Source organism: Sapajus apella, unplaced genomic scaffold (genome assembly GCF_009761245.1).
Source record: "Sapajus apella isolate SASKATOON/1434 unplaced genomic scaffold, GSC_monkey_1.0 scaffold76, whole genome shotgun sequence".
Classification (NCBI taxonomy): Eukaryota; Metazoa; Chordata; class Mammalia; order Primates; family Cebidae; genus Sapajus; species Sapajus apella.
The window spans coordinates 8,943,549-8,963,592 of NW_022437016.1; the positions used below are offsets into that span (position 1 = coordinate 8,943,549).

General features: G+C 41.8%; 1 protein-coding gene across 8 annotated transcripts in view; it reads right to left on the reverse strand.

Moving 5' to 3' along the window:
* The window catches only part of DENND1A (DENN domain containing 1A), a 545,539-nt gene that overhangs the window by 291,848 nt on the left and 233,647 nt on the right, over window positions 1–20,044 (reverse strand). Inside the window, exon 1 of one of the 8 annotated variants that reach the window (XM_032251635.1) lies at window positions 14,084–18,207. The exons of the other annotated variants lie outside the window; for them this stretch is intronic. The gene's annotated coding sequence lies outside the window, so the exon portion shown is untranslated. Of the gene's footprint in view, window positions 1–14,083; window positions 18,208–20,044 lie in introns of those variants that run through there. 8 annotated transcript variants of the gene reach the window in all.

A 20,044-nucleotide genomic window follows, 5' to 3' on the forward strand; every position in this document is an offset into this window, starting at 1 on the left:
CGGGGCTTCACCATGTTGGTTGGTTAGACTGGTCTCAAACTCCTGACCTCAAGTGATCTGCCCACCTCAGACTCTCAAAGTGCTGAGATTATAGGTGTGAGCCAGCTGGTCATTACTTTTAGAATGGTTTTTCTAAAATGCAAATCTCCATTGCACATTGTACTTAATCCCTGCAATGATGCTCCTGGAAGTCCACCTTGGTTAGGATGAAATCTCGGGGCTCTACACTGCCAGGACCCTTGCCCACTGCTGTGGCTGTCCTCTCTCTACTTCCCCAAACACATGCTCCCCTCACTCCTTTCATGCCGGGAACGTGCTGGCATCTTCGAGCCTGCCTGGGCTTACATACGCTGGGCCCTTTTATCCCCAACCTTTGTGGTCTAGTCTAGTTGATTTCTACTCATCCTCCTAACGGTCCCCCACCCCCTCCCCATCCTCACTTCATGTGCCCTAATTCTCTCTTTTCTGTGCTGCCCTGGTCATGAGAATGCTGCAGTTGTAACATTCCCCACACAACGCAGTCCTCAATGGCATGTCTGTTTTCTCAACAGACCACATGCCAACAGAGAGGAAAGAGCCTATCTTTCTTTACTTTGTCTTTCCAGTGCCAAGAACAGCACCTGGCACACCATCAGTGCTCAGCGTTTACTGGGCAGATAAAACCAGACAAAGACTGACGGCAAGGGCACATGCATCCTATGGGATTGTTGAAAAGTATCCATACCCCCAAGAAGTTTTGCCGCTTACTTTCAATGGCTTTGTTCTCTATAAAGAAATTTTCCAAAGTGACATCAAACAGCAAGCAAGAAAAATGTCGTACTAAGCACTGGCTGGCCTAGTCACATCCACCCCGCTGTGCTAACAGAGTCCATTACAGACAGAGATGGACACAAGGTAGCGCACAGATGTGATATCCTTCCAGGGAGAGGGGAATCAGCACCCTGTACAGATTACCGGCTGCGCCACCGAGGGTAATAAATGAAGTGAGAGGAAACAAAGAGAACAGATAAAGTGCACAGTCCTCTGTCATTAACGTCTGTCTAAAGCCAGCACATGCTACTGTAAAATTTAAGTAGCTTATCAAAATATACTGATAAGCAACTTAACTTTTCACTTCTATGACAGTATTATCACTTACGTTAATGTGTTTCAATCAGCCCTGGCAGCTGCATATTGACTATTACACAGCAAATGACTGCTGCCACTTTGCACAGCATTTACTTTGGCAGAGTAATGTAAACATTCAAGAGGGATTAGGGAGGAGATAAGTTTCTCCCTTCCTATTCTGTTAAATAAACCTCGGCCGAGTTAAAAGCCATTATAGTAGGAACAAGAAATCCCTTCAGAAGAAAACTCTTGCACAGATTAGATGACTCTTAGTAAACAAATTCGACCAAGGATTACAATATTTTTTTTTCCTGAAAGCAAAATACCACTAGTTAATGCTAGCCACTGAAAGTCAAGAGGAGGTTGGGGGGAAGGCAAAAAGGGGAAATACATTCTTACAAGAAAACTATGACTTCAAGTCAACAAGAGAAAAATGGAATTGTTTTAGAAATATTAGGTTAAGTGATATGGGGCAGGCTAGATGCTCTGACAGTTTAGGACTACAGTATCCATCAAAGCAGTTTTGGATGGCTAGGTTCAACTGACCAACATGGCTTGGACACAGAGGCTCCAGCCTCCACGTCACCTGCTGTGAGGATTGAGGGGACCTGGGAAGGAGCTCTTAGCCCACTACAGACAGCACCCTGATTCTCACACACAGCCTCAGTCTCACAAATCAATTCATTTGGCTATGCTAAGCAGAACCACTGGCCACAAGAAATTTTGCAGTTACCCTGGAAATCAGCCATTTCTTTCTCCCTTTGGCCTGACTGGACACAACTGTTCCCCACATGTTGTCCCCTGTGCACTGACAGATGAGTATCTAGTGATGGCAGTGTTAAGGTTTTGAAACCAAAACCCAGCTGTCTTCTTCTTCAAAGGGCCCCTGTTTTCCCCTGTTGGGAGGCCAGGGTTCACAGCAGAGCTCTATCCAGAGGCGTTTCCTGTCCTGCTTCATTAGAGCCGCCACAACAGCTTGTGCAGTCTGCCAGGCTGCAGGTGAGGCTGCAGGGACCCTGCACTCCAGTCTGCGTGTGTCTGTCATCCTTGAATAAACAATCCTTCCCAGACCAATGACAGGAAACAAACACTCTAGCCTGCTGCTCCGCCCTGGACTCTAAAAGGGTGCGAACATCTCTGGTCCGCCTCTGCTTGCTGCTTTTGTGTAATGGCTTGAGTCTCCACTGTGGAGTATCACAGTGGAGACTGCGGCGGGCTCCATCCAAGGCTGTGGCACAAAAGGTCCTGCGCTCAAGAAGGCTATGGTCTTCATTGGAAAGACACACACATAACAGAGTGGTTGGAAAACATAACAGTTTGGTTGGAAGGGGCTAGAAGTCTTTCCCAAGTGCTTTATTTAGTTTAGGCTTTTGGACTGTAGAAGGTGATCATGGAGCACCGTCATGACCCAATCAGAAGACAGAGAAAAGCGAAAAGGGAACAGCCTGCTCCCCAGACACCTGCCTAGATCCAGGCTTCTCTCCCTTCTCACTCACTCTGGCCCAGGTAACTCTGTCCCAGGCTCTGCCCTCACTCCCAGGCAAGAGAGTCAAATAGAGAGGCTTGTATTTCATGTGAGGTTATAAGAAGTTTTAAACTTGAGAAGTGTTCTCCACCTACTGCCTTCCTGACCTAGGACCCCACAGGTCCTTGTAAGGAGGGCAAAGGGAGATTCTAAAGACAGCACTTATGGTAGCAACAGCCCATAGTCAAAATCAACCTGAAAAAGCCCTTCAATTACCCTCAAAATATGGTGGACATGGTCTGTGTAAACAAAAAGTAGTTAGCCTGAGTTGTGGGGTCAGGTTGAATGAGAGCATCCTACGTCTAAATCTGTTAGCTGGTGAGCTGCTGGCTCTTGAACTGAACTAAGGGCATGGACTCCCTTTTTTAATCTCACTCCACTTGGGATAATAATCACTCCAACTGGTGAGTTTGTGTACACATGGATGACTGGCCTATGTAAGTTCAGCGTGAATATAAAGGGATTCCATTTTGCCATAAGTATTAAAACGGAAAACCATTAAAAATTTTAAGAGCTCTCTGACTTCTCTTTCTACTACTTCAGTTCAAAGTCATGAGATGGGACCAGGCAAAATCAGTGTGGGAGAGAGCAAGGGGCAGGGATGGTGGGAAAAGCTCACCAAGTGTAGGAAGGCAGCAGCCACCTGGGAGAACGGTGGTCCACAGCAGGACAACAGACTCAGGTGAGGAGAGGAGGCTGTCCTCCTGGAGGGACAACGTGGTACAAGGTGTTAGAGTCCAAGTGGGAGGAGAAGGGTGTCCCACTGAGGGGTGATCAGGCGTGGTGTGCTGGGGACCAAGCAGGGTGAGGGTCCTGGTAAGGGAAAGCCAGCATCTGAGCAAGATGAGAAGGGAGTCTCCATGGGGGAGGACTGCTTGAAGTTTCATGACTTAGTGGGGCAAGGAGGGGTTGAGCCTGACATGGGGTAATGACAGCATCCATGTGGAGTGGAGAGGCTGACCAGCAATGGTATTAGAACCCAGAAGACTACAAAGAACATCTAGAAGGCAGTTCAGTGTTGGATGTCAGAGCCTGAGGGGTGGAAGGGCTTCCACGAAGGGCATGGGGGCAGCAAGGCAGAGTCCATGTAGTTGAGAATGCTGTCCATGATAGGAACGGGCGGCAGCAGCTCTGCCTAAGGTGCCACAGTCCAAACAGGGTGAGGAGGGTGGCGCTGTGTGGGAAGGGGGCTGCAGCAGAGGGCCACTGGCTACAAATGGGGAACAGATCAAGACTGACCAAGCAGGTAAATATATAACGGGAACCAGGTATCTTACTATCAGAGAAGAGAGTTACAAATCTGGTTTGGGAAAGAATGAGAATGAACCCTGTGGTGTCAAACTGGAACTCTATGTAACTGTGGGAAATCATGGTGTTCAATAGACAGGTAGGAAAATAGAGACAGATAAAATAAACAGAAATACAAATCTATGTACATACATATATTCTCTAGTTTTAGCCACTGAGAAGACCTGGAAGCAGGGGTAGCCCAATTATAATGAGCACACTAAGTGCCCAGATATTGGTTTCTAAATACTATTCTCCAGTAAAAGGACCCTGGGTTCCTTGAAAAAAATGTTTGATTCCAGGGCTAGGGCTGGGAAATGGCCCTGTTGGATTACGAGGGGTGGGGGGAAAAAAAAAAGCAGTGCTCAGTACATGAACAAGACATATCAATAGGACAGGAAAGCCAGTGAGGAGGGGCTCCCACTGACAAAATCTGCATGACAGCAGAAGAAAGTGCATGAGTGACGGCTTTAGAACCAGGTGGGAAGTAATTCTTTCCCTTCATCTTGACCTCAGTAGAGCCCAGTGGATTTCAGCCTTATCAGAACTAGTGTCTGCTTTGCTATCCTAAAAGCAAAATCTTAATGTAATCTAGCCATTCACAAAACCAAAATAATGCTCTGGCTCTCCAACAAAAGAGAAATAAGAATAAAGTAATTTACAATAAAGTTTTAGGATGTGATACTCAGGCACCATTAAAAAAGGTGATACAGTAAAGTACTGCCTCCCTGGGGAAGACTGTGGCAGGGCCACTTCTGTGCATGTTGGGACTGATGAGTTTAAGAAAAGTAACATGACATTGGGTCTTTCGTTTGTTTTCGGTGACTTTCTACTGTCTGAGGAGCTCCTGACATTCCATCTTGAATACTTGAAGAGAGGCATCCCTTTCTGTCAGCAGATTTTGCCAACATGTATCCAATGGCAAAGGATTCCTTGGTTAAACCTGTTAGGCACTCAGTATTTAAAGCTTTCCTATTACAAAAACAAAATCAATCCCCTCACCCAATATTAAAAAGCAGAGCAGCATGGCATATGCTGGGGAGAACACAGGCTTGAATCTGGTAACCCCAAGTTTGAATCTCAGGTCTGTTCCTTTCTAGATGTGACACCTCAGGAGAGCAGTCTTCCAAACACTGTTTCTTCCTCTATGAAGATATACACCACCTGCTAATGTACTCATGGACATGAGAGCCACCAATCCAGAACACTCTTCCTGTCCCTCCCTGCCTGACCCCCTTGCTGATCTCAGCTTTGGGAAGCTCTCTTTGATTCCTGGTGTCTGGGTCAGAGGCTCCTCCGGAACTCTACAAGAATTCCTCATGCTGTGCAGTCAACCAGAATGGACAAGAAAACAGAAGCTGTTATGAGAGGAAAATACTCACCAACAATGTGACTGCTTCAAATAACACATCCCTTCTCCACCCTTTCAGTTTCCAGACAATATGTCCCATCTTTACCCTTCCAGTTTCACCCAGCATCTATCCCTGCTCCTGGCTCTTTATCTCAGCCAAATATCTATAATAAAATGCAAACTAGCCACAAAGTAAAACTACAACTCTTGCAAAGGATGCTGGATTTTATGAAGCCCATGTTGCACACGCTGGATACCCACTCAGAGTTGAGGCAAAGTCATCGACAAATGAAGACCTGGCTGTATTAGACCACTTAACAAGTCATGAAGAGAAAAATCAAGAAAAACAAGGATAGTAACACAACAGTCACATCAAAAGAAAATGATTTCAATATCAAAGGATAAAAGAGACCTTTGGGAAACTGAAGCCCTCAAATACTTTTGGAAAAAATGACTCCTTTTATGATTATGCTGTGAAAGTCAACCATGAAGTGTTATTAAGTCAGAAAAATTATAACCTCCTCTCTCCCACAATACTTGACGTATTATTCTTTCTAAGAATTAACACACTGTTGGCCGGGCGTGGTGGCTCACGCCTGTAATCCCAGCACTTTGGGAGGCCGAGGCAGGTGGATCACAAGATGAGGAGATCGAGACCATCCTGGTCAACATGGTGAAACCCCATCTCTACTAAAAATACAAAAAAAATTAGCTGGGCATGGTGGCGCGTGCCTGTAATCCCAGCTACTCAGGAGGCTGAGGCAGGAGAATTGCCTGAACCCAGGATGCGGAGGTTGTGGTGAGCTGAGATCACGCCATTGCACTCCAGCCTGGGTAACAAGAGCATCTCAAAAATAAATAAATAAATAAAATAAAATAAAAACAAGAATTAACACACTGTTGGAATTAAAAGACAGATTTTGTCGAGGTAAATTTATTTTCCAAATTCCAGGTTCACTTTTTCTAGATAAAATCCTAACCTTTTCCTCATTTTTAATATGAACTTTTGGTCCCCATTTAAACAGATGCATTTTATTCCCAGAATATGAAGACCTCCTGGGCTTTCTCTACATTCAAACTCATGATTGTTTCTAATACAGGCTTTTCTGTCTTCTCCATTGGTGTCAACTCCATGGAAGCATGGAAGCAAAGATGGTGACTATGTATTGACTGTTTAACCCCTAATTATTCCTGGCACATGTGAGACATTCAATAAATCATAGCTTCCCTTGACAGACATAACCATCTCTATAGGTTCTATTAAGGCCATTAAATACCACTAGAGCTATAGAGTAACAGTCAACCAACTCTAGCTGGAAGGTGGGAATCTAAATTTAGCAGGCAGCACTTGGGTTTGGAAAATGACCCAGTTTTTAAAAAACGATTCCTGCCAATGTCCTGCTGGAGTCTGGAATAAATAATGAGTATAGAGCAAGTGAATATTCAAAGTAGACCAAGGAATATTTACAAACAAGATTCCTTGCCCCTTGCCCATCTCCTCAACACAAGTAAACTGTACCATGTACTCTTCTTGTTCCTACTTCAATTGCTATGGAAAAACGTCATAAAACCAGGCTGATTACAATCATCTGAACACCTAATTTTTCAAGCATACGTGAGCCCTTCAAATTGTTCAAGAATCCTCTAATCTGTAGTGCAACAGGGCTCCTGTTGCCCAGCCCCTCCAGTCTGCTCCAAACATTTTTCCTCTTCTGTCGCTAACCGGTTTGTCCCATTCTTCAGAAGATACTCTTCACCCCAAACTCACCAAAGAGAAAAAACTTTCACATGAGCTCTTCCATTCCTATACTTCTCATTCCTTCCCCTCTCCCTCCTAATACAAGATGAGAAGGAAGGAAGACCTAGCTCCTAACTGTACTGCCTTCTATAAGACATATCTTCTCTGTCGTATTCAGCCAATAATCATTCCCACTTTTAAGCACAACAGAAACCACTCATGTGTGCTGGTCTACGATTCTCAAACCACAACCTTAGCAGCAAGGTTATATCTGGTTCCTCCCTAAGGGAAAAGCATACCTCACCTTCCTGAGATAATCACATTTAGCTTTAACATTTCTACAGAATTTAAAATTGAGATGTTTCCAGTCCAAACACCACATTCATTTCTAGATCATTTCTCAGATGTTGTATCAATGGCATCTACCCACATATTCTCACATGCTTTTTTTTTTTTTGGAGAAGGAGTCATGTACTGTCGCCCAGGCTGTGTAGTACAGTGGCGCAATCTTGGCTCACTGCAATCTCCGCCTCCTGGGTCCAAGCAATTCTCCTGGCTCAGCTGGAGACTACAGGCGTGCACAACCATATCCAGCTAATTTTTTTGTACTTTTAGTAGAGACGGAGTTTCACTATGTTGGCCAGGATGGTCTCCATCTCTTGACCTCGTGATCCACCCACCTTGGCCTCCCAAAGTGCTGGGATTACAGGTGTGAGCCACCATCCCCGGCCATTCTCCCATGCTTATTAAGACCCACCAGTATATGCCTGGCCCTCTGCTGGGTACATAGGGGAGTAAGGCCCACATTTCAGAATCTGCGGAGCTCACAGTCTAAAGAGGAAAGCAGACACACTGGCAGGTAATTGTCAGCAGCAATGGGTCAGTGCTCTGATAGAGTTTCACAAAGGGAAGACAGAAGGGGTTCTGGAAAGTCTTCCAAGAGGAAGCAACACCTCACTGATCAACTTTACACTGCAAAGTCAGGAGATCCACCTGGGTTTGAGTACCAGCTCTGTTACTTACTGGCTGTGGCCTGAGCCATGTTCTTCCTTCCCTATATGTGAAATGGAGATATAGTATCTACCCTCACATGGTTCTTTTGAGGCTGAAACATATGTAAATGCACCTACCACATTGCCTGGAACTGAGTACAATTTGTTTCACCCTGATAATACCATACTCTTTGATAAGATCAAAAGTCAAGGGAACCTAAATAAGAGAAAATCACAATCCCCTTTGGGAGCTCTAAGCCAGTCTCGCCCAGTCTGGGCATTCTGCTTTGCTCACAGCTGCTAATCCCAAACTGTAAATTGATTATGATATTCAGCTAAGCTAAAGAATCCCTGATTTATGTCCATAATTAACATCCCATTGTGATACCTATTATATCTATGCGGGAAAATATATTGTATGTACTGAATGAGTGGAAATATTAATTTGCATTATGAAAAAACACCAAAAACTCCCATAAAACATCTGTGCTTATATAAATCTACCCAAACATACACTTGGATTTGATTTTGGAAACAAGGCTCTTTTCTTTCTTGATGGGCATTCAATAATTGTTGCTTTTAGAGAGTGGATTTGTCATCTTTTTTTCTATGACGGCATTACTTTGATTGAAGGAGATTGCTCAGGAGGAAAGCACAGAGGCACTTTTCTGTTATCACCGGTGAAGTGTTGGTAACATGAGATCTTTGGAATAATGGCACCTGCACTGACAATTCAGTGTAATTCTCAATATTTTCCACTGAGCCCAGACAGGGTGAGCACACAGGCCTTTCATCATTTTCCTAAGAGAGTTTATGATGCTGCCTACTCCTGCATTCACACACCTGCAAGACTTTCCCCATTCAGAGTATCTTATTTTATGGCTTAAATTACTACTGTAATATAATGTAACGGGTTAGCGAGGTTCTAACCAAAGCCCATTCTACTGGAGTGTTCATAGCCTAAGAAATACAGTCTCTACCAGAAAAAAAAACAACAAAAGGAAGAAATGGCTATACGAGGAGCCCTGTCCTACTTGCGGTGATAAACAAAAAATCAATTATTCCAGTCAGATGCTATTTGATATTAATCTCATTTTAGGGTCAGGGAGTAGAAGCTAATACAGTAAGGGGGGAAACTATGTATCAAGTGTTAGGTGCTTTGAAATATTACTCTAAATAACTCTGTGAGATGAATAATTATCCCATTTTACAGATGAGAAAATTGAGCCTCAGTGAAGTGATTTCCCTAAGATGACACAGCTACTAAAACCACAGACCAGACACAAAACCAGTCCAGTATGATTTCTAAGTCTGACGTGCTCTAAACAATACAATAAAATAGTTATATGATCACATACAATGATCAATCCTGAGATTAGGATATAAAATCCTTACCTTGTGGTTCTCACTGTAGTGCTTGGTAAGATAAAGGAAAACTCGCCTCCAAAAGCCCCTCGGCTCCAAGTGTTCTGAGCAATCTAACTCTGGCTGCCTCCCAACAATTCAGCGTGTTTTCTTACTTTGCCAGCTCCAGGGACACTAGTCATGTGTCAGCTCTTTATTGCTTCAGGAATTAGTGTACATGTTATATTCAGAAACACAAATATAAATAGCTCAATTTAAAATGTTTTAATCAAATACGGCAGAATAGTATTTTAAGCTTCCAGTGCTTCGTGTCAAGACCCAATACCTCTGCTATACCCTAAATGCATATTTTTAAGAACTTTTTCTAGAAAAACTATGGCCTATGTCTTAGATTCTTAAACAGACTGTGTTGCCTTTTTTAATTTAAAGTATAAAGCTTTAAATGTATGCTTATGGTGACAATTAAGGAAATGCTAGATTAGACAGGGCATCAGCTTTCCACAAATAGTACTCATTTAAGTTCATTTCCACCCCAGATCTCTGCTTGAATGTTATATCATTCAATCGCAAATCTCTCTATAAAAGTGTCTGGCTGTCTCTTAAACCCATTTACGCTCTATGCTTCAATGCCTTTCCTTGGCAACTTTTTCCATATGCTTAACTTCTTTCAGGGAAGCAGTTCTGTCTCAATTCACAGAACAGCACACCAATCAACACAAGCAGGCAGGCAGGTAAAGAAAGGAAGAAGGAGAGACAGGCACACAGAGAAAGTAGGATATGAATGAAGCTAGTCCAATAAAAGAAATGTTTTAAAAGGCAGATTTTTAGGCCAAAATAAAATGAACCTCACACCTACCCCCAAGCAATCAGAGAGCTCTGAACTTGAATTTATAACCCAAACACTCTGTACCATATGCAACTTGAGACACACAACTGGTGGCACTATTGGGGATTTATGACTTATGACTTGTTCATATTTAATTTGTAACCAAACACTTCCCCTTCCTCTTAGCTACCTTAGAACTCTTGATTAACTCTTGTTTTCACAGGTCAGAGGTTAAATAAAGGAAGGGAAGCACTCTGGGGTGAGATTGCCCAGAGCACCACATCCAAGAATGATCCTGTGCAAGGAACATTAAAATAAGCGATAAGGCCAGAGATTGTTCCAGACAGCTGATGTTCAAAGCCTCCTTTGGGTACGAAGTAGAAGCTTTCAACTAGAGAGCTGGCAACAAAGACAGGCCGGAAACTGGTCTGCTCTCAAGTTACCTTTAGTGACGAAGCAGCTCTTTCACCGAGTGTTTCCCAAAATGTTTCTGAAAATGAAACTGAGGGGTTTGAGGGCGGTAAAGCAGGAGTTCGTGCAAGGCAAGCAGCCTTTCTTGCTTCGTTCTGCCGCAGGATTCTGTCTGGCCCACCAGATTCTCCCACTCTGAGGAAAACCTCCACGGCTATCTAGTTTTGCAGCAGACCTGGGTCAGGCTGAGGGAAGCAAAATTATTTCTTTGTACACAATTAACCACATGGAAGTTCAGCAACCCTGAAGAAGATTTAATCTATTCAACTATAACTACAAGATCCACCTAGGTCCAAGCACATTGACTGCTGTGCATCAAACTGATCAAAGTATTAGAAGTAGAGTGGCAAATATTCTAATAGTGGTAGAGACCACTCTTTATTCCGGAATTACCAAATGCCAGGAGCTTTACATGCCTTTGCTCATTTGCTCATTGTAATTCTAAGTAAGTACCATTATATCCCCAGATACCATACGGCAAAACTGATGCAAAGAAAGGCTAAGTAACTCGCTCAGAGTCACACAGCCACAGAGTAGATCAGGGTCAAATCTGGTTCTCTGTGTCTTCCTATACCAAGTAAGTACTTTCTGAAAAAAATCTCTGGGAATGGTTTCAGTAAAGTGTATGTTAGACAGTGCTTAAGCTTTACATTTGATTTGAAGTTGTCAAAATGAGATAATAATTAAGTTCATTTGTTTTATAGACAGCAGTCATTCACTCATTCATTCTCTAAGCCAAAATGAGATAATAATTAAGCTCATTTGTTTTATAGACAGCATTCATTCACTCATTCATTGCCTAATATATATAAGTCAGGCACTGAGTAGAGAGTTGAATATGGCATTACTTCCACTAAAGTTGGTCCCTGGTTTAGATTTGTACAAGAAATCATTATGGCGTTAGGAACGATGTGATAGAGTCAACAAGCAAGCGCAAAACTTGGAAAATGTGATAAGTAATGATTGGGCCGCCCTGAAAAGAGGTATGGTGTGCATTCCTCCTGCACCAAAACCACACAGCAGCCACAGCATGAAATAGGCAGGTTCTTCAAATGAGGCTTTCAACAGAACAGAGGATCTCAAACACAAGCAGGCTGAAGAGCTGGGAATCCGTGACAAGGTGCCCAAAGCTACAACATAAAATGCCATTGGTCATTCTCTGTTGAAACCCTGATGGAACGCCTAATCTCAGCCACTCCCAATTTTTAAAATAACCTTTGTACAGATGGCATTGCTTTATTGTAAGCCAAGAGAAGAGTCCATAATGTTACAAAAGCCTAAATTTGTTGTTTAAAAACTCCCTCAAAATATAGCTATATTTATAATTTTCAAAAGAGAAATCCTATAAACTGAATTTTAGAGAAAAGATGCTCAGTCAGCAAACCTCCTGGCAGAAATACATTTCTCTGATGTAAATTCTTTTTTATTTTTTTCTCAAGACAGTATCTCACTCTGTTTCCTAGGCTAGAGTACAGTGGCGTGATCTTGGCTCACTGCAACCCCCGCCTCCCAGGTTCAAGCGATCCTCCCACCTCGGCCTCCCAAGTAGCTGGGATCACAGGCACATGCCACCATGCCCAGCTAATTTTTGTATTTTTAGTAGAGACAGGGTTTCATCATGTTGGCCAGGCTAGTCTCGAACTTTTGATCTCTAGTGATCCATCTGCCTTGGCCTCCCAAAGTGCTGGGATTACAGGTGTTAGCCACCATACCTGACCTCTGATATAAATTCATAAACTCACATAAGATTGAAAGAGTGCAGGGCTGGGTGCAGTGGCTCACACCTGTAATCCCAACACATTGGGAGGTCAAGGCTGGTGGATTACAAGGTCATGCATTCGAGACCAGCCTGGTCAACACAGTGAAACCTTGTCTCTAATAAAAATACAAAAATTAGCTGGGGATGGTGGCAGGTGCCTGTAATCCCAGCTACTTGAGAGGCTGAGGCAGGATATTTGCTTGAACCTGGGAGGCAGAGGTTGCAGTGAGCCAAGATGACACAACTGCACTACAGCCTGGGCAACAGTGCAAGACTCCATTTCAAAAAAAAAAAAAAAGTGCAGAAAGCTTGCCTTTTAATGAGTTACTACGAAAAGTAGAAAATCAAAACAAAGCCGGAAAAATGTATGCATGAATCATTTTTACTACATTTTTACCAGTATTAAATATTGTGACTTTTTTCACAATATATTTTCAATGGTAGTTCTTTTATTACTTATAAGAGCACAACACATACACTTCTCTAAACATGTGCTAAGAGAATGGTGAGGTAGATTACAGCAAATCCAGGCAACAGAAAATTGTATTTTAGATTATTTTTAAGCGTATGAGAAAATGTCCATAAAGTAATACAGATTGAAAAGAATGGCCAGGCGTGGTGGCTCATGCCTGTAAACCCAGCACTTTCAGAAGCTAAGATGAGTAGGTCACTTGAGCCCAGGAGTTCAAGACCAGCCTGGGCAACATGGGGAAACCCTGTCACTACATAAAATACAAAAATTAGCTGGGTTTGGTGGCTCACACCTGTAGTCATTGCAGTCCTGTATGCCTCAGCTACTCAGGGGGCTGAGGCAGGAGGATGGCTTGAGTCCAAGAGGTGGAGGTTCCAGTGAGACAAGATCACGCCACTGTACTCCAGCCTGGATGACAGAGCAAGAGTCTGTACCAAAAAAGAAAAGGAAAAAGAGAAGGGAAAGGAGAGAAGGAAAGAGGGAGGGAGGGAAAGGAGGGAGGGAGGAAAAGAAGGGAGAAAAAGGAGTGAGGGAGGGAGAGGAGGGAGGGAAGGAGGAAGAGGAGGGAGGAAGAGGACGGAGGGAAAGGAGTGAGGGAGGGAAGGAGGGAGGAAAAGAAGAAAAGAAAAAACAAAGGGTATACACCACTATGTATCATATACAATCATATATGCTCCTAGAAAGACTAGAAGAAAAGATAAATCATGGTTATTTCTAGATTATGGGATTGTAGATAATCTTTTTCTTCTGTATTCTTTTCTGTGTTTTCTACAGTTTATGTATTGAGGATGCAGTGCCTTAAAATTTAAGAAAAAAAGTTGCCTGTTAAGCACTCTGTTATTTATAATTAAAAATACTTCAAAGCAACCTAAATATATAATAGAATGATTACAATATATTATGAACTATCAAAATGATGAAATATTATATATTCATTAAAATCAGACTATAGAAAAATATTTAACATGGAAAAATGTTTGCAATATTTTTAGATATAAAAGCAGGCTCTATAATAGATACAAATGACTTTTTCATTTTAATTTTTGTGTTTTCCTATATTCTCCAAATGTTCTACACACACATGCACACACACACACTGTATTATTTTTATTAACTCTTAATAAAACTATTCCCCTCCTTTGCTTTCTTTAAAAAACAAACAGCCACAGGTATGATTCTCCTCTGCCTACCAACGTCCCAGTGGTCTTGCCGAACGGCTAGGGAGATGGATTGATCAGGGAGAACAGAATGAGGAAGTAACAGCCTTCCTGCTTCTGTAAGTGAGCTTAATAACTGTGATGACCTAGTTCCAAAATGGGCTCTCTGGATGAAGAGGAAGTTTGTGCTCTTTAATAAACTGGTCACACCAGAGCCTCATGCTCTTCCTCCTGCGCCATGCTTATCATGGATCTCAGTTCCAGGGCAAGGGTGGTGAGCTAATAAGGTTTTCAGTGACCTTTCCTTAATGTGGGTACAGTCAGCCTCAATAAACCCTGGTAGGCTCAGGAAGAAAGAGACCCTCCCTTATCTAAGGTCACTCTTAGTTGAGAGGGAAAAAAAGAGAGGTGAGAATCTATTTTTTTCCCTGTTAGATTTTAAGGCCAAATCTTTAAGACTGGATCATTCATATAAACATTTAGTAAGCATAGATGCATGCCAGTCCTGTCCTGGACAGCTAGGATACATAAACGAACAAGACACGGTGCTGTCTGTCCTCAAGGAACTCTAAGTTTCTTGGGAAAGAGACCTGTAAAGGATGGATCACAATGCTACGTGAGGACGCTGCAACACAGGTCGGCAAAGAGCTGTGGCAGCACTGAGGAAGGACATCTCAACTAGACTGCAGTCTCGACTAAGCAAGGAAGAGGAACTGGATGAGAGGCACAACTCCGTCTGGAGGAAACCAAAAATTACAGAGGTACAGAAACAAAGAACTGCAAATGGCTCAGGGTGGTTGGATCCCAGAGTAAGGGTAGAGCAGGGTGTTTCTTTGTGTGATTTTTTTTTTTTTTTTGGAGGTGGGGATGAGTGGAGAGAGGATCTTTGGCAGCAGCAGAGATGAAACTAGAGCAGTCCAAAGAGCCTGGCTTGTAAGAAATTTACATGCTGGACCATGGAGTTTAACTCTTTTTCTGAAATCAAAGAAGGGTTTTCAGCAGAGAACAGGCCTGATCGGTTGTGTCTTTGTAAAAGAACGCTTTAGAAGGAGGAGAGTCTGGAACCGGATAAACTAAAAAATTTTAAACCAGTGTAGCTGGTCAAAGTCCTCAAGGAAGAATGAGGTTCCAGAAATGAGGGCCTCTGTCAGTGCTCTTTTACTTACTAAATAAAATTTTTAAAATAGATTTGACTCTGGGAGAAGAGAGCTAACCAAGGAGCTCCTGTCAGGCAGAAGGTTGGCCTGGACATGTTAGGCAGAAGGTTGCCTGCTTCCTTCAGAAGCAGTGTCCATCGTGAGACACGGCAGCAGAGGAGGGGAGCTGCAGATGTGGTTCTCCCCTGAAGAGCAGGCTCCCCTGAGAGCTGTTCCTTCAACTCTCCAAGGCCACTTTCCTCTGCAAAAGGGCCATATTTCCTGTTTACCTAACAAGGTGGTGGTATGGAACAAATTAAGCAAAATAACACAAAGTGCTTATCACAGTTCACAACATACCAGACACTCAAAAATAGCTTCTGCTATGATTGTTAGGTAGATGTCTACTCTCTCAGGAGAAAGAATGGTTCTCAACCACATTTTGAATGATTTTAAAATGTTTAGTGCCACAAACACACAGATTTTCTTTCCAATTACTTTCAAGATTGCGTCAGTCACAAAACAGTGGGCTGGGCCAACAGGGATTTCTAAAATTAATATTTATTCACTTAACACAAGATAAAGATTTCATTTCAAAGACAGAATGAAAGCAAATTAAAAAAAAAAAGGGGATCATAAATGTGTCACTAGTACTTTTTCAACCATTCCTCAGTGAACGACTCTCCGAGTTAACGCTACAAGTACTTCCTTGCGCCTTCCCGACTGAAGGAACAGCATATATTATTCTTACTTAAATAATTAAGTAAGACTTAACCCTAGAAGATTTAGCTATAGTGATATAAAAGACAGCAATGCTAATAAGATTCTAAGAGCTATTATTAAACAAACATATGGATATTAACATTTTTACCTTTCACAAATGTCTGAACTTAACTTTTATTATGACTCTAAAATAGGGCAGCTTCAGTCAATTTAAAGACCAGCTCTGTTCTCTGAGCCATTTATGGGATGAAAATGAAAATTTCTGGTACCTTAGCTCCATCAAGAATTGTTTCTATTTCTCACCTCAGCTATGTGAGATGGGTATTTTCAGCTATAATGTACAGACGAGGAAACTGAGGCTCAGAGACATGAAGTGAATTGCTCAAGATCACCAAACAAGTGAAGAAATGGTCAAGATTTGAAGTAAGGTCTCTCTGATTCTGAAGCTCATGATCCCTTTTCTTTTTTAAAAATCAACTTTGAATTATAGTTTATATAAAATAAAATTCACCCATTCTCTGTGTACATATAGATGAATTTTGTAACTGCATACGGCTGTGTAACCACCACCCACAATGAATATATACAACATGTTCAGGGCCCCCAAATGTTTGTTTGTGCCCCATCCAACTGAATCCCCCTTACCAAGTATCTATTACCACACTATACTGAGATCATCTGTTTTCTACCTGTCCTTCCCACCATCTCTTTTAAAAATTCACTTCTTAAACATTCAGTAAAAGTCACTCTTTTGACAAACACCCACATTGGTGTAACCACCACAGACAAGGTATAGAATACTTCATCACACCCCACCCAGCTTGCCTGTGTTGCCTCCTTTGTGGTGAACCTTGCCTCCCCAAATCTCAGCCCTGGACAACCACTAATCTGTTTCCTATTCCCATAGTTCTTTTTTTTTTTCCAGAACATCATAGAAATGGAATAATACAGTACATAGCCTTTTGAGTCTGGCTTCTATGAGGATCTTTGAAGCCACACTGTATATTTTAGCTTTTTTCCCTGACTGCTGACCAATGAAGGGCAAGTTTTAATGGTAACATAGTTCCACGGGTATGCCCATGTATCACAACTCCGTGGTGCCAGCTGCCACTCCATGTCAAGTGAGGGGTATTATGGGAATGTCTCCAGTCCACCTAATGTATCAAAACAGTATATCATCCACAAATTTCATTAGCTATATTATTTAATACTAACAAATTATTTGTGAAACATCTCACAAATGAGTGAAATAAACCAAGTCTGTCTATGTATGCTGGGGTTGAGAACCTCCATATTATGCCAGTTCTCTCCCTAGCTAAGAAATCATGCTCACCCCAGAGGTCTGGTCATAATACCATGAGTGGTGCTAAGGGTTTGCTCCTTGAACAGAAAAGGTAGAACCCAAGCTCTTTGTCACCTAGCCAACCAGGTGGGGCAAAGGAAGTGGGAAAGCCAGTTGCTCTAAGTGTTCAACTCTCTCATTTTGTGGCAGAAGATGAGCTCAGAGAATATAAGGACTTACCCAGAGCCACACATCTGCAGAGCCTAAAGGACATCCCAACAAACCCAGAAATAGATCCTTCTGTGCCCAGTGAATGGCAATCTCCCAATATTACTCTGTCCTTTCCTCTTCTGCCCTATCTCCTACCAAAAGCACGTGATTTCTCGTCTGAATGTATAGTAGTGCAGTTGCTGTTTTTAATATCTAGAACTGTCCTAAAATATCAACATCTCAATTGCATTCTGTAAGCAATTCCCAGTCTCTTACTCAACCAGGATTTGAAATTATGTCTGTTTAGCTCCAAAGCTGGATGATCTTTTTGTCTGCTGCACATTTTGGTATCTACACCAACACCCATTTGGCTTAGTATTTGTAATGGTTAATACCGTCAACTTGATTGAATTAAAGGATACAAAATATTGATCCTGGGTATGTCTGTGAGGGTGTTGCCAAAAGAGATTAACATCTGAGTCAGTGGGCTGAGGAAGGCAGATCCACCCTTAATCTGGTGGGCACAATCTAATCGGCTGCCAATGAATATAAAGCAGGAAGGAAACTGTGAAAAGGAGAGAGAGAGAGAGAGAGACTGGCCTACCCTCCCAGTTTACATCTTTCTCCCCTGCTGGATGCTTTCTGCCCTTGAATATCGGACTCTAAGTTCTTCAGTTTTGGGACTCTGACTGGCTCTCCTCGCTCCTCAGTTTGCAGACAGCCTACTGTGGGACCTAGTAATCATGTAAGTCAATGCTTAATAAACTCATATATATATTACTATATATATATGTATGTATATATATGTGTGTGTGTGTGTGTGTGTGTATCTATATATATCATATTAGTTTGTCCCTCTAGAGAACCCTAATACAGCATTCTATAGCTCATTGGTCATGAACCATTGACTGACTGTGAGGTCCTCTGCTGGGTTCTGGGGCTAACAGGTGAATCTGATACAATCTCTAGTTTCAAGAAGCTCAGTGTCTAGTGGGGAATTCAGACTTGTAAATCAACAAGTGTAATTACTAAGATTAACACTATGAGAGAAGTATGCATAGGCAACAACTCTCTCTCACACTAGTGTGGGCACACATCCGTGGCAGACTACCAATCCCAGCCAGCATGACAGAATTTCTTTCAGCCCTACCAGAGGCAGTTAATAATTCTAAAATTAAATAGAAATGGTCACATTAGAAGATGCTTTATTTTATAGAAGGACAGTTGAATGAAGGTTACTGGAACACAGAATCCAATAGTGATGCCCAGAAAAGGCAACCTGATTTTTATGAACAATTTTCTTCTTCCTTTTTCTGTTAATACACACACAAAAAAACCTGGCACCTTTGTCTGGGTCCGGAATGTAAAATCAGGAAATAAAATGGCAAGTCTTACAACTGTGAACTTCAATCAGCTCATTACAAACCCAAGAGACATATTTGAATGCATGTTGCTACATTCATTTACCTATTCTGCCAAGCCATTCAATTACACGATTTCAGATTTTGTATAAAAAAAAATACAGCCATGTTTCTTTCAAAAGCTGGTATTTGGAGAAAAGTGATTAGAACAGCATGCTATGATACGTTAATACAGTGGTTTCACTTAATGGACAATGGCAGTTTCTGAAATGCTGCCTGTACTTTAAATTACTGCACTTAGAATTCATGACTACAAGGTGTCTCAACTTTTTTCTTTGCTGCTGTACAATACACTCCACTGCCACTGTGAATGCAAACAAAACACATTATCAGAAGAGTTCTGTTAGGATTTTTAATCTTAAGGAAAGTCATTTTTAAAGGTGGAGAGCGGGTACAGTAGGTTGTCCAAATCTTATGAACACTGAGAAGAATAAAGCATTATAACTGGAGAAAGAAAGAGTGAGAGAGAAAAAGCGAAAGAGAAAGTCTTAAACCAAAATTTAACATCCCTTTGGAGAGACAGGGCACAAAAGAGAGACAGAGTGGATTCTAACCAGAAGCAGCTGTTGCTGTTAGAATTAGGAAGCATTCCTAATGAATCAGCAGTTCTCATAATAAATATACTCCCCTTTGAAATGTGAGGATTCTGCAATGAGAATTTCTTTTGATATATTTTTTACATGAACTCATTAGACAGCGAAGAGGCAGGGATAGAGCGTGTTCCTTTCTAAATTACTATGTTAATCTGATCCACATTATGTCCTCTCAAGCTTAGTTAGGTTGGACATAGGAAAATAAAGAAATAAGAACCACACAACTAAAAAGGTCTCTACTCACCAGTATCCTTTGTTGATCACTCAAAATAAACTTTGTAAGGTGCTATGTATCAGCCACATCTTACAAAATACCTGCCACTAGTGCCAGTTAAATTTGAATGTAAATGAGAGGTATATAAACCATAAAAGGGGGCATTTCTTTTGCATTAAGAGAAATCCCCAAATTCCAACATGGTGAAGATCCATTTGCAGAGTATATCTGTTCCCCAGATACCTTGCTTGCCATTTTAAGAGGAGGAAAAAAAAAATGCACACATGCATATTTATTTCATCCCAACCTAGGTTCCATACTCCACTTTTTCCCTGCATTAAAAAACAACCATTTTAAACAAAGGTTTCTCTAGGCAAAAACCAGTGTGTCTCTAGTCATACAAGACAAAATTAAT